Source organism: Rhinolophus sinicus, chromosome X (assembly GCF_036562045.2).
Source record: "Rhinolophus sinicus isolate RSC01 chromosome X, ASM3656204v1, whole genome shotgun sequence".
NCBI classification, from domain to species: Eukaryota; Metazoa; Chordata; class Mammalia; order Chiroptera; family Rhinolophidae; genus Rhinolophus; species Rhinolophus sinicus.
In genome coordinates, this window is record NC_133768.1 from 2,624,585 (window position 1) to 2,637,270 (window position 12,686).

A 12,686-nucleotide genomic window follows, 5' to 3' on the forward strand; every position below is an offset into this window, starting at 1 on the left:
CTTCTTCCAAAGGGACGTTTTCCTCTTGCAAGAAACACTCCCCCATCCCTCATCTCACCTCTTGAAACTCTACGTCTTGCTTCTTTCGCTCAGTCACCAAGTCGCCCCTCCTCTTTGTCCTTTACCTCCAAGGCGAGGCCTCCACAGACAAGTGGGCACCGCCTGCCCCACCCTGTCATTCCGTATCTCACTGACTCCATCTCACGCCCCTGCACAGGCCCTGCGCCTGTGCTGAAGACCCACCTTGTATTCTCAAGTCACCCACAGCCATCCCGCTGCTGCAGCCCTGCCAGCGCCTGTCTCTGGAGTCTCCTCGCACGGCTCTCATCCCTGCCTTGGCCCCTGGGACTCCCTCCCGTCATAGCTTTCCTGCTAGGATGCCCCCTTCTCCCCCTCCTCCGTCTCTGCCTCTTGCCCAGACCATCAGCTCTCAGCCAGTGATTTCCAGTTCCGGTTTCCAGGCACTTCTGACACCTCCATTATAAATGAAATCAAATCCTGCCATCGTGCTGCCCAACTAAACCAATGTCCATCTTGTTCTACTTATTCTGGAACAGACGGCTCTCGAGGAAGAGTAACAAATCCAGTCCACCGGTTCGTGGTGCAAAGGTGTGATTTGTCTCATTCAGGTCTTCAGTACACATGTGCCACGCGGCGGTTACACAGGGAAGGCGTGAGCAGAATATGCAGAGAAGCAGGGAATGGAAGCCAGGGGCAGAGCAAACAGGTCGGGGGAGAAGGCAGATCACACAACTGCCCTCCCCCCATCCACTCCAACTCGCGAGCACTCACTGATGGTCACCCAACCTCCTGGTAGCCCAGTGCCCCTCCCAAGAAATCGCCCAAGGAGATCAAAGGGCCATGCGCCCATCTCCTCCTGACTTAGTTTAGATCTCGTCAGAGCGCAGCAGGAGACACCAGGTATCTCCCGCTCCACAGCTGTGCTCCCAGAGTTTACAGCAGGTGAGCGTGAAAATGCCTGGGGGCTGTCAATTCTAGCTCACTTTTATCCCAGCCCCTCTCCATGCCACGTCCCAGCCAGAAGCAGTTGAAGCCTGCAGCATATTTTACCGATGCTCAAGAAAGAACACGGAAGAAGTCCGAAGGCAGTTACCAACAACACCGCAGATAATGAAGTCTTTTGCTTTCCTACTATGCACATCCAAACAGAACACGTTCAAAGAAGAAACCTTGAAATTAAAGCAGCCTGCAAATTCCAAATGGGATAGCGTCCAAGTCTCCCTCGGTTTCTCACTCGGCGATGTTTTTCTCCTAGAAACAACGCCGTATCAACAGGGTGAAGTTCCCAGCTGGTCGAGAATGGCCTCGTGAAGCCCTCAAGGGTAACGGAAATGTAAACTGTAGGACACCAGCACGTGCCAATCGGACCCTGTGACGCGGCCTCTCCGTCGTCATGTGTCTGGGGGAAAAGGGAGCTTTTCCCAAAGATGGGGGACCAGGCACCACGGATGCGACAGAAATCCAGTGACAGCGCCTGCCTGTGCTGTCACCCTGGACTGGGCTTTAGCAGAAGCAACCATCACAAATAGTGGCTAAAAGGACAAGAAATGAGTCACCTCCCTCAGTATGTTAGGCCGGCATTCCACAGAAGGTGCTGGAATGCAGATAAGCACCAGGGGATGGGAAGCAGACTGTCCACATCAAACCCACGCTCTACCCGTTCCCAGCTGTGGGCACTGCCTCACAAGTCTGCTCTGACACGTCATGGCAGGCAGCTGTCACCCCGTTCCGGGGTGGGGGTGGGGCGTCTTCAGGCCAGGTGGCTCTCGTAAGCTCACAATTCCCAGAGAGGAGCTTAGCTGTGAAGTCTGAGCACCAACACTTGGAGCCACTGGGTCACTGCGAGAGGGATGCAGAGAAAGGAAGCAATGAATAAAGGTCCCTTCTGATGACCCAACCTCGCCTGCACTTCTGCCCGCACAGGCAAGCCCGGTATCCCCTCCTTTTATGCAATGGCCCTGCTCTGCTCTGACAATGACAGCACCAACCCCTTCCAACTGTGTGGTATAAACAACTGGTAAGGTTTAATGTATTACCTCCCTTCAGACTATCAGCATTTTAACTGGGCCAAAGTCCATCAAAGAAATAAGTCTCTAATAGTGGAACACCAGACATCAGCAAGTAAGATGCAAATGAAGAGCAGATGGAGAGAGAGAAAAAAATGCAAGTCACACCTTACAGCAGGCAGGGGTTACACACTTGTCCTGTAAAGAGCCAGAGATTAAATGCTTTCGCCTCCTCCAGCCCAGAGGGTCTCGGATGCAACATTCCTGGTGGCAGCAAAGCAACCACAGACAACAGGTAAATGAATGGGTGGAGCTGTGTTCCAATAAAACTTGACGGGTACTGACATTTGAATTTCGTATCATTTTCATGTATCACAAAATATTATTCTTTTTTCGGCCATTTAAAAATATAAAACCATTTTTAGCTCACAGTCTGTACAAAAACAGGTGGTAGGCCAAATTTGGCCCCTCCCTTAAAGGAAGCCAGTCTCAAGCTTTAGCTCATGGATTTTTTTTGGCACCGGTAACATCATCTTTTTTCTCAGGGTTCCTGCATACACAACGCTGGTTTCTGCCCCCTGGACCATGCTGCACAGACGCCCGAGGTTACCACAGAATCCTAAGACTGAAGAGTGGCACGAATCAGGGGGAAAACACCTTCCAGAATGTGAGAGCATGGTGGTTCCCTGGGAAGAACACGAGCTTTACAGTCACACTGACCCACCTGCTACCATTCAGCCCTTAGCTGCACAGGGCAGAGCTCTGGGCCTGGGCCTTCCCTGCCCTGGCCTCCCTTTCCCCCACCTGCAAAGCAGAGAGAGCCTGTCCAATGGTTTGGATTTGCTGTGCAGGCTCAAAAGGCACTACACAAAGTACCTAGGACATGGCCCCAGAAGAGAGAGGACACCCACAAAGGTACAAGCTCCAATACTAATGATTTTTATCCTTATGGCCATTCTAGCCTCGGTTACATTCGTATCCACACCCCAAGTTCAGGTTCAGGTGTCAATCTAGGGATGTGACCATGGCAATGAAAATGCACCAGGTACATGTGAAGGGATCCACAGTTCAAACAGTAGTCGAGGTCAAAGGCAGGACAGGCCACTCGGGTTTCAGCGCAGGAAGTCATAAAGAAGTCAGTCCCTTCCATGCAGCACAAACTCACAGACACACAAAAGGAGACTGGTTCCTCCAGGGAGGGTCTCCCTCCCCCTCCCTCCCACGATACATTGTATCAACTCTCTCTACCTCCAGCTGCTTTCTTCTATTTTCCCTTGCAACTATGTAGTATTTATAACTTACAACAAAGACATGTCACCACCTGCAGCAACAGTTACCACGTGTAGTAACAAAAGAGCAAACGATGGCTGTTTGGATAACATTCCTTCAGGAGACTAAACCCTGGTGGTTTTTAACCTGATGTGCAATTTCAGCCCCTCCTTTTTGGTTTCACTTAGTTGCAGCACCCGGCCAATTCCACAAAGCAAAATTGCTGAGTGTTAGGAAATATTAAATGACCACCTGGATGTCACAGCTTTTTCAAAAACCACTTTTTCGCCAGAAGCATGCTTTTTGTTTTGCTACGTTTATGAGTGGAGAAACAGTTTCATGTTACTTAAAACTATGAGCTTCTGACCACTTCCAAGCGAGATGCACCGGAGAGCAGCACACACTGGTGATCACGGGCAAGCACGTGCGTTCTGAATGTCCCTTGCTTCCTCCCTCAGCGCTCAGTAAGGAAACCACCTGTGTCCGTTTCATCAAAGATGACGGGAATGATTGGAGAGACCAGATTTGTCCAATTTCTCCCCAACTCTGAATAGTCACGTTGAGGCTTTCTGAGTTTGCCCTTTGCCATCTCTGCGTTGGCTGTCGGGAAGGGGTGGGCGTCTGTACTTCTGCCTTGTGTTTTTCTAAATGCCAGGAGCATATTCAGCTGTGCTACAATCCCTCTCACTTTCTCTGCTTTTTGTTTGTTTGTTTGTTTGGAGGAGGGTGAAGGGCCATGACAGGCAAGAAAAGGGAACATACAAATACGGAGATGACAGCACCACACCTCCTGACATCAGCCACGCTGCCACCGCTCACTGTGGACGCCTGGGTCCTAACTGTGGTGGCGTGGTGACAACACACAGGGACACGTTTTCTGGAACTGAGCACTGTTAGGGCACTGTCTCCACACTGAGAGTCGCACAGTCGGGGCACGAGGGGGGGCTTTGAGCACGTGGGGTGACGCGCTGGAAAGTACAAAAGCAACGGACCAAGTCCTTTTCTTCTGCTGGACCCTCCCAGATACCGACTCCTTTTTCAGACAGCTCTACTGAGACATAAATTGCATACCATGCAATTCACCTGGTGAATGTACAATTCAATTGCTTTTATAGTACTCTATTCACAGAGTTGTGTGACCATCATTGGCACAGTCTAAGGATACTTGCACTAGTGACAGAAGAAGCCCTGTAGCCCCATTAGCAGTCATTACCCAGGCCCCGTCCCCACACCCCAGCCCTAGGCAACTAGTAACCAACGAGGTATGATCAAAAACTACAGTGAATGTCTAGATCAAAAACATTATTAGAGCAAAAGACACATTGCCATTAATCCCCCTCAAAATACTCCCCCTCACTGCAAACACACTTATCCCCTTGTTCTTGCCACTTTCTGAAGCAGTTTCTGGAAGTTCTCTTTCATATATTTGGTTGTGCTGCCTCAATGTCCTGAACTGATTCAAAACGTTTACCTTTCATGGTTATTTTGACTTCGGGGAAGAGTCAGAAGTCGCACGGTGCCAAATCCAGTGAATAAGGTGGCTGAGGACACAGTGTAATGTTTATATTTAACAGAAATTGCTGTACCAGAAGCGATATGTGACACAGAGCATTGTCATGATGGAGGATGATTTAGGGCACACTTTAAAACACACCTTCTCTCAACCGTAGCTCACACCTGTCTGACTGCACCAAACAAGTTGAAACTTGTCACACACTGTGAGTAAGGTTCAATGCACCACTTCCTGTATTAAAGATCCCTGCCTTTCCATTGGATGGCACTCGGCAGCAGCATTCACCATATTTTCTGATCACAACAGAAAGGCTCCATGTCACACATCGCTTCTGGTACAGCATTTCTGTCAAATAAAAACGCTACGGTGTGTCCTCACCCACCTTATTCACTGAATCTGGCACCATGTGACTGCTGGCTCTTCCCCAAACTCAAAATGAGTCAGGACACCGAGGCAGCCACGACAGCGCAACTAAAGACACTCACAAAAGAGGACTTCCAGAACTGCTTCAGAAAGTGGCAAGAACAATGGGATGAGTGTGTCCAAAACGAGGGGGAGTATTTTGAGGGGGGTTAACGGCAATGTGTCTTTTACCGTCATAAATTTCTTTTATGTAAACATTCACCTACTGTTTCATCACCCCTCCCACCTGCTGTTTCAGTACATCTGCCCACGAAGCCCTTTCCATTTAGCCCCCAAGCCTCTATAAATGTGCGACAGGCACTTGGCATGGATGACACTGAGCGCTAACTTCCCAGTCTTATCGCATCTCATGGCGCAAGCCTGTAACCACGCCGGGCTCCGCTTTCTCCACGTCACAAAGGCTTCTATTTTCACTTCACGCCTCACTTCACCGCAGCTTCTCAATCCACAAAAGCAACTGTGCTGAATCCTGACCGGCTCGCGTCCACCACCACCCCACCAAGGCCCCGAGTAGGAGCGCGTGGTCAAGTGGCCCTGGGAGGTACATGGCAGCCATCCCCTCCCCCTGCTGAGCGACAGACTCCAGGGGCACCGTTCCTATGCTAACCATTCCCAGCCTCTTACTTCCCCGCAGACACATGGGGAAAAGCCATTCTGCCACGTTCCGTGTGACAGCAGATTCGCGTCCAGTGTACGATTAGTTTCCATTTCCACTCTCCCAGCGAGACAAAGGGCAAACCACCCAAGCAGAGGAGAAGAAAGAAATGTCCACTGAAGGGGGAGAGGACAGTGCTTCATCCATTTACCACACACGGAAGCTGTGGCCTGACTGTGCATCCAGGGCCAGTGACGTCAGCACGTACTACGCTGGGGTTTCTCCCTGTCCCTTACACTCTCCATCTGTCTGCATGGAGCGCGAAAGGGGAAAAGGTTTGTCTTACAAAGGGTGCAGGCCCCACACAGGCGTGGACAGTGCACACCACCAGTTTTGAACCCCCGAAAGCAGCTCCTGCCTTCCTGGGGTGCTGTCACCTGCCACATCCTGTCACCTGCCACATCCACTTCAGCCGACAAGGAGTCAAGGTGGCCCTTACCCAATGCCTGGCTATCGCCCCATCACTTTCCGCCCCCTTCTGCTCAATTCATGTTCTGTTTAAGTTTCGAAAGAGAAGCTCTGATGGACGCTTATCTTTAAAATGCAACTCACAAATGAGCACATGCAAACATGGGTGAGCTTCCCGCCAGGGCTGTGGATGAGGCCACTGCGTTACCCCATGATTTCTTGACACTGCTCTAAGGTTCTGCAACTCGCTACCGTTGGAGGAAGCCGGGTGACGACACACCGGGCCTCGCAGCACAATTTCTGCAACGTCTCGTGAGGTTATCGTTAACCAAAATAAGTCACTTAAACATTTTTTTGAAAATTAATAAAATTTAAAAAAACCGAAGAGTCTCCGTTCCTGGGGCACCCTTCTGGTGGTTTGGAGAACTACCCATGGCAAACCCAAGGGACATAGATAAACCCTATAAAGGTCTTCCTAGTCCATAAAAACGAATTGCAATAAACACAGGCAGTGAAGTAGGAAAATCCCTCTTCCTATAACTAGCAAGAAAAAAAGAACTGCCTTCCACTGCATTAAAATTTAATATTCCGCAAACACTGGAAATAATCTGCAAATGAAAATTTTAAAATACCTTCACAAGGGCATCAAAAAGAATGCACCCAACGCTCTAAACTATGAACCATAAGGAAGTACCAATGCGCCCTCCCCGCAGCCTGAAGTTTCTATAACCCTGAGCAGCGGTCCACCTCTCTGGCCGCTAAGCATCTGCACGAAAGGGGTTGGTCTTCCTCAGCATCAGAGACTAAGAGCTGACACTGGGACCACCTCCACTTGCTACCAGGCATGATTTCAAACAGGAGTGATTAAGAAATCCTTTTAGGACAGTTCTTTTATTTGGATGTTTCCGATGTTTAAGCACACCTTCATTCGATCACTCACTCATCTAGTCTGTCAATCAAATAGGTATCACCTGAGAGAGAACAGCAGCTGCCGACAGCTGGGGGCTGGCCTGGCACTCACAGCGAGGCTATGGGACATAATCGATTTCAGACACCACCAACGCTGTAACCCTTTCCCCAAATCACAGCACCCAGGCCCAAATCATTTAGGTCCTTCCAGAGTCCCAGTTACTGAGATGTCCCATGGTGGTCCCCTGACGGCCACAAGTAAACACTACCGGTGTGTGTGAGGCTGGTGCCCGCTGGCTCAAGGACACTGATTGTACCCCTGGACACGGGGTAAGGACAAACGTCTTTGAAAGAATGGGTCTCAGATTTTATCTCACCTGAAACACAAAAAGAGCAAGTTGCTCACCGAACTTATCTACAGGAACTCCAAATAAGAATAAAGCACTTTCGCTTTAAAAAAAAAAAAGATTCTATTGCTATTAAAAGTCACCCATCCTTTATCAGGACGATATTTTTACTGAAATGAACTGCGCGTATGTGACAACCACATTGAGAAGGTGTTTCCACACACTGGTGGTGACAGGCTCAACCAAAAGGTGCGTAATCGTCTCATCGCTTCCGAAGCGGTCATCCTAAGTTTGTTGTTTGTCCTTAAAACATGTGCTCAATCATGGGAATTTTAATACAGGACGTCAGTGTCCGGCAGCCACAAAACCTGAAGGAGAAGGAGGTGCCCAGAAAAACCTCCCTTTCATGGATGAAAACAACCTTACAAGCAACACCCATCATAAACTCAACACTTTTTTTTTTTATAAAGACCGTGGTTCCCTTTCCACCATAACATGGGGGTGGGGGCGGGTACCCTGACAAAACCAACCAAGAATCACCAGTGAGTCCTGCTGCCTTCCACGTGGCTGAAATCATGTTTCAGGCGCGGTACGCCAGTGTTTTCTCAACAAGCAAATAAGACATTGGTGTTACCGTCATTTCAAGCAGCGTCTTTATACCTTGAAAAGATTCTGCTGGGTTGAACCGTAAGACTCCACCAGTAGTTGACCGGTTTTCATCAAAATGGCAGCACGGGTCTGTTCAACCTAGCAAACATAGAAAACCAAAATCAAAAGTTTGCTTTACAACTAACTGTGGCAGGAGGGAGGCGTGACGTTCAGATCTCCTTTCCAGAAAGAAAGCACCTGCCAACCCTCCAAGGCTTTGTTTCTCCCCGTCAGGAATGAGTGAGGCCCTTTCTCCGTAACCAGGGGGCCACGTCTGCTCCAGAGCTCACCGTGTGACTGACCCCCCACTTTGTCAGATACGCATCGAAGTCTAGAGGCTTCTCCAAGTCTATCCTCCCCGACCGCTTTGATGGTTCACAGGCCTTCTCCCCGCTTACGACACTTACACCTCTATCTCCAGAGGCCCAAGGACACAACCACGGCAATGCTGGCGGCTTTCCGGCTGTTACAAGTCTCTCTCGGAACAAAAATATATTTAAGTGTGTGCATATGTGTGCGTGCACGTGTGCACACGCCTAAAGCATAGAGACACACCCAGTGTGTACACACACAGTTGATCGTCATTACATCAGGATACTGTATATGTGAATTTTCCTTTTTGCTAAAATGTAGGAGACCCCCCCCCACCCCCCCGGACATTTGCGGAGTGGTGACAAAGTTGATTCACCACCGTCACACACGTTTCCAACTTAGGCTGAACAAGCCTGCGCGTTTCAGCTCCCAGGCTGTAAACAAGCCCCTTCGCGTGGTCTGCTTTTCACATTTCTGTGCTTTTTGGTGGAGTCGCCCGTTTAGAAGGAGAGGCACGCGTTCCATGTGGTTGGCTGTGCGTTCCATGTGGGTGAATCAATAACGTACATTCAATAAGACGTCTTCGACAGAAGCACACACAGCACAAAGGTATTATCTGACCGGCTGAAAACATACTGTGATCACAGGCTCCCAGCAAACTAACCCTCTATTTTCTGTCAAGTCTCAGCGACTTCATAAAACACAACCACCATGGATCACGAGAATTCTGACGGAATCATCAACTACAGAAAGATGTGGCCATCGTCATCTCCACTTGACCTAAGAAAGACCAAAAGCCATCTTAGCATGTTCTCCTATTTCAGATACCCCTCAACACAATGACACATCCGTCACCTCTCCTTAGCTCACCAATTATTTCCCCTGTCCCACCCCTTCCTTTCTCATGGCTGCTTTGTCACTACATGAGAGCCGGCTAAGCCAGGGTGCCTGTCAGCCCCTCTCTGTCCAGAGCCCTTCTGAATACGTGAAATTTGGTTCCAGTGAAGATCAAGGGCAGCTAGGAAAGGCAAAAGCCAGAGCCAAAGAGAAGGAAACGACAGACGAGGGGCTGCAGGATGAATCAATCCTTTCCCTCAGGTGGCTGGTCTCTCGGGCCCATGTCACACCAGGCGTCCCAGCAATCGTCCCACTTCCTCGGCTCAGCATCTCTCAGGAGCAGCTCTGGAATGTGTCTCCATTTTTAAGGGGGGAACGGATGGCATGAACACAGTATTCAGGGCAAGAAGCAAATGCTGGTTACGAAACAGTCTGTTACTCTCTCTTCCTGTTTTAGACCTCCGCTAAGACCAGATGTGGAACCGCTTCCAAGAAAGCAGATGAGAAGGGAAAATAAAGAAAGAGCTAAAGGTAGAAATTGCTTTGGTAGTCGGAGCCATCCTAACAGAACCACAGAATTCTGCTTTCCTGCAGAACTGTTCTGGCCCAAATACTAAAAGGATCAAGCATATGAAGCAGGAAGGGACCTTCTTAAATGCCTCCTCAAATGCACAAAAGACTACGACCAATTTTCAATAAAAATTCTTAAGCTAAATATTTTAACAATACAAAATAGTAACTGTATTTTGTTTGTTTTGCTTTCAAAACAAAACAAAACATTACACACAGCCTCTGAGTTGACTGTCCAAGGACTTTTCAGGAAAAAACCAATGCCTCCATTTGTGACGCTTGCCACCACGACACAAGCTTGTGTATCTTCCAAATGGACTCAGATCGTGAGATAACAGGAACTGTATTCCTTACTTCTATTTAGACTAAGTATCTGAACTTGATTTTCTTTGCTACGGTCCAAATCGGCCTGTAATTCGCATCCACTTGGCCAGGTCAACAAGTCAAGTTCTCAGACCTCAACATGAGACAACCCTACAGAATGGAATTTGCTGGAAGGTGGGCCTTTCCTGATCCCTGTTCAAGGCAGTTTAGTCCCTAGAAGTTCCAGTGAACATAATTATTATAGAGATTCCCTGTGAGGTGACGAGAGACGATTCCAAAGACAGCTTTTCGGACCCGGGATGGCGCCATATGTAATTGTGACCACCACCGTAAGTGGCAGAGGAATTCCCAGAATTCCACTAGTTCAAACTAGGGGCTGTGGACGGTCTTGAAAGTTGACCAAGCATCTTGCACTGGAACAATCTTGAGAGCATTTGGCCCAAGCCGTCAGCTGGCACGATGATTGATCCCTTCTTCTTGGGGTCATTACCACATGGGTGGTGAATCACAACACTGGGACTGAAATTCAGTAATTCTATTCCCATTCAAGGGATCTTATCTTTCCAGGGAAACAACAGTCTGTATGTTGGACCAAAAAACAGAAATGATAACCTACAATTACATGGGTCTACTTTGATATAATCCAGGAAAGCACCGTGTTCCCCAAAAAAGTCCTGTTCCCCTCCCCCCCCCAAAAAAAACCTATCTGCAAATGTCTTTGTTTCCTGTTATACTTGTTACACAGGTGGAGCGTGAGGGTGGGCGGCCAGCAAGAAGTTCTAGGCGGCAAGAACACCCTGGGCACGTCTCCACCGATGGGGACGCAGTCATCAATGGGACTTGGAGATTGCTTGTCCGATAATGCCAGCTCCTAGTTCCTTAAAACACACTGAAAGCAGCAGAAAACTATCACTTCCGACGAGCATACAGAGTTCCTAGAGAGTATTCTGTAGAGGTGAGCTGAGACAGTGCCCGGTGGCAGGGTGGAGGTAAATGACCGCTGGAACCTCTGTCAATCACACGGTCTGAGTCACACACGTCAGAAACCCGGCTGACCGCCGAAGTGTTACCGTTTGTCCTGGAAAGCACGTCTTTTAACATATGCCCTGCACCGCAAATGCATTCATCATTCCAGTGTTTTCTCCCCTTCATACAAACACACACTCCTGCTTCCAAGCTCATTCCACTCTCTGTAGAAGATGCTAACAGGACTCCTCTTCCGCTGTGTGACGGGAATTAATACTCAAAACATCCTGATACAGGCAGCGGAACAGAAAGAGAGGCCTGATTTCTTCCTAAGTGTCCTCCAGCTCAAGTCACTCGTTGGGCACAAGCGATATTCCCGTGCCTTTGAGAGCAACAGACCTGCGAGGTGGGGGTTCCTTTCCTAAAAACTGACCCTGGTTTCCTAACTGTTTCACTTCTACATCTTCACGTGAACTTCACCCTTGACCCAAACAGGGTTGGAAAGTCCCAAGACCGGCAGCATAATGACAGCTGCAATTGCTAGGCCCGCACGGGGAAATGTGGCCGTTCCGATGTGCAGCCAGGGCCCATCTAGTGAGGCCGAGCCTGCCCCAGACTTAATTCCCACAGTATTTCTATTTCTAACCCTTCTTTTAACTATGTGTGAATTTCTAGGTCACCTGCTCATCGGACACAGCAACTTGGTGTCCGGGCTGCCAAGGAGAGGCGAGGCGAGCACAGAAGTCGGTCAAGAACCACCGAACTTGGACAATACAGAGAACAGCCTGGTGGTTGCAGAGGTGTGGGGGAGGGGCAAACTGGGTGAAGGGGTCGAAGGGCACAGACCGGCAGCCATCAGAGGAGTAGGTCCGAGGGCTGTAATGTACACCATGGTGACTTCAGTTAACGATCCTGTATTGTTACTTGAAAATGGCTACAGGATAGACCTTAAAAGTTCCCATCATAAGAAAGAAAAGAAAAGAAACTGCAACCATCTGGTGATGGATATTAACTAACTTAACTGTGCCAGTCATTTTGCAATGTATACATGTATCAAATCACTGTTGCACACCTAAAACCAATGCAGTGTTATGTGTCAATTTTATCTCAATTAAAAATAATTTTATGAACAACAGAAGGATGGCACCTCCTCTGTAGGCCTGACCCTCTCCCCGCATCCCGCAGGCCAGATGACACACATGTGTCATCTGGAAGAACAAAAGCCTTGCTCTCACAATTACTATACCACAGATAGATACACACAAGGGGAACCATTCCAATTAATCGTTACTAAACGGGGGGCGGGGAGTTTTCTATAACAAAATTATTTCCATAACGTGCTGGTGGCCCAAACAGGTGAGTCTTGGCTGTCTGGACACAACGCATTCTAGGTGACAGAGCAACCGCTAGACGAATGCTCCTCCCACCTCCCCGTCTCTTGAAAATAAAACCTGTGTCTGTTTGCTGTGTGCCTTGCA

The 12,686-nt window shown here is 48.8% G+C and overlaps 1 protein-coding gene across 7 annotated transcripts in view; it reads right to left on the bottom strand.

Annotated features, from left to right (window-relative positions):
• The window catches only part of TBL1X (transducin beta like 1 X-linked), a 182,192-nt gene that overhangs the window by 150,025 nt on the left and 19,481 nt on the right, over positions 1 to 12,686 (bottom strand). For 4 of the 7 annotated variants that reach the window (XM_074324200.1, XM_074324203.1, XM_074324198.1 and 1 more), the window contains exon 2: positions 8,212 to 8,298. The exons of 1 other annotated variant lie outside the window; for it this stretch is intronic. The gene's annotated coding sequence lies outside the window, so the exon portion shown is untranslated. Of the gene's footprint in view, positions 1 to 8,185; positions 8,299 to 9,175; positions 9,267 to 12,686 lie in introns of those variants that run through there. 2 more of the 7 variants (XM_074324199.1, XM_074324201.1) reach the window with 2 other exon arrangements.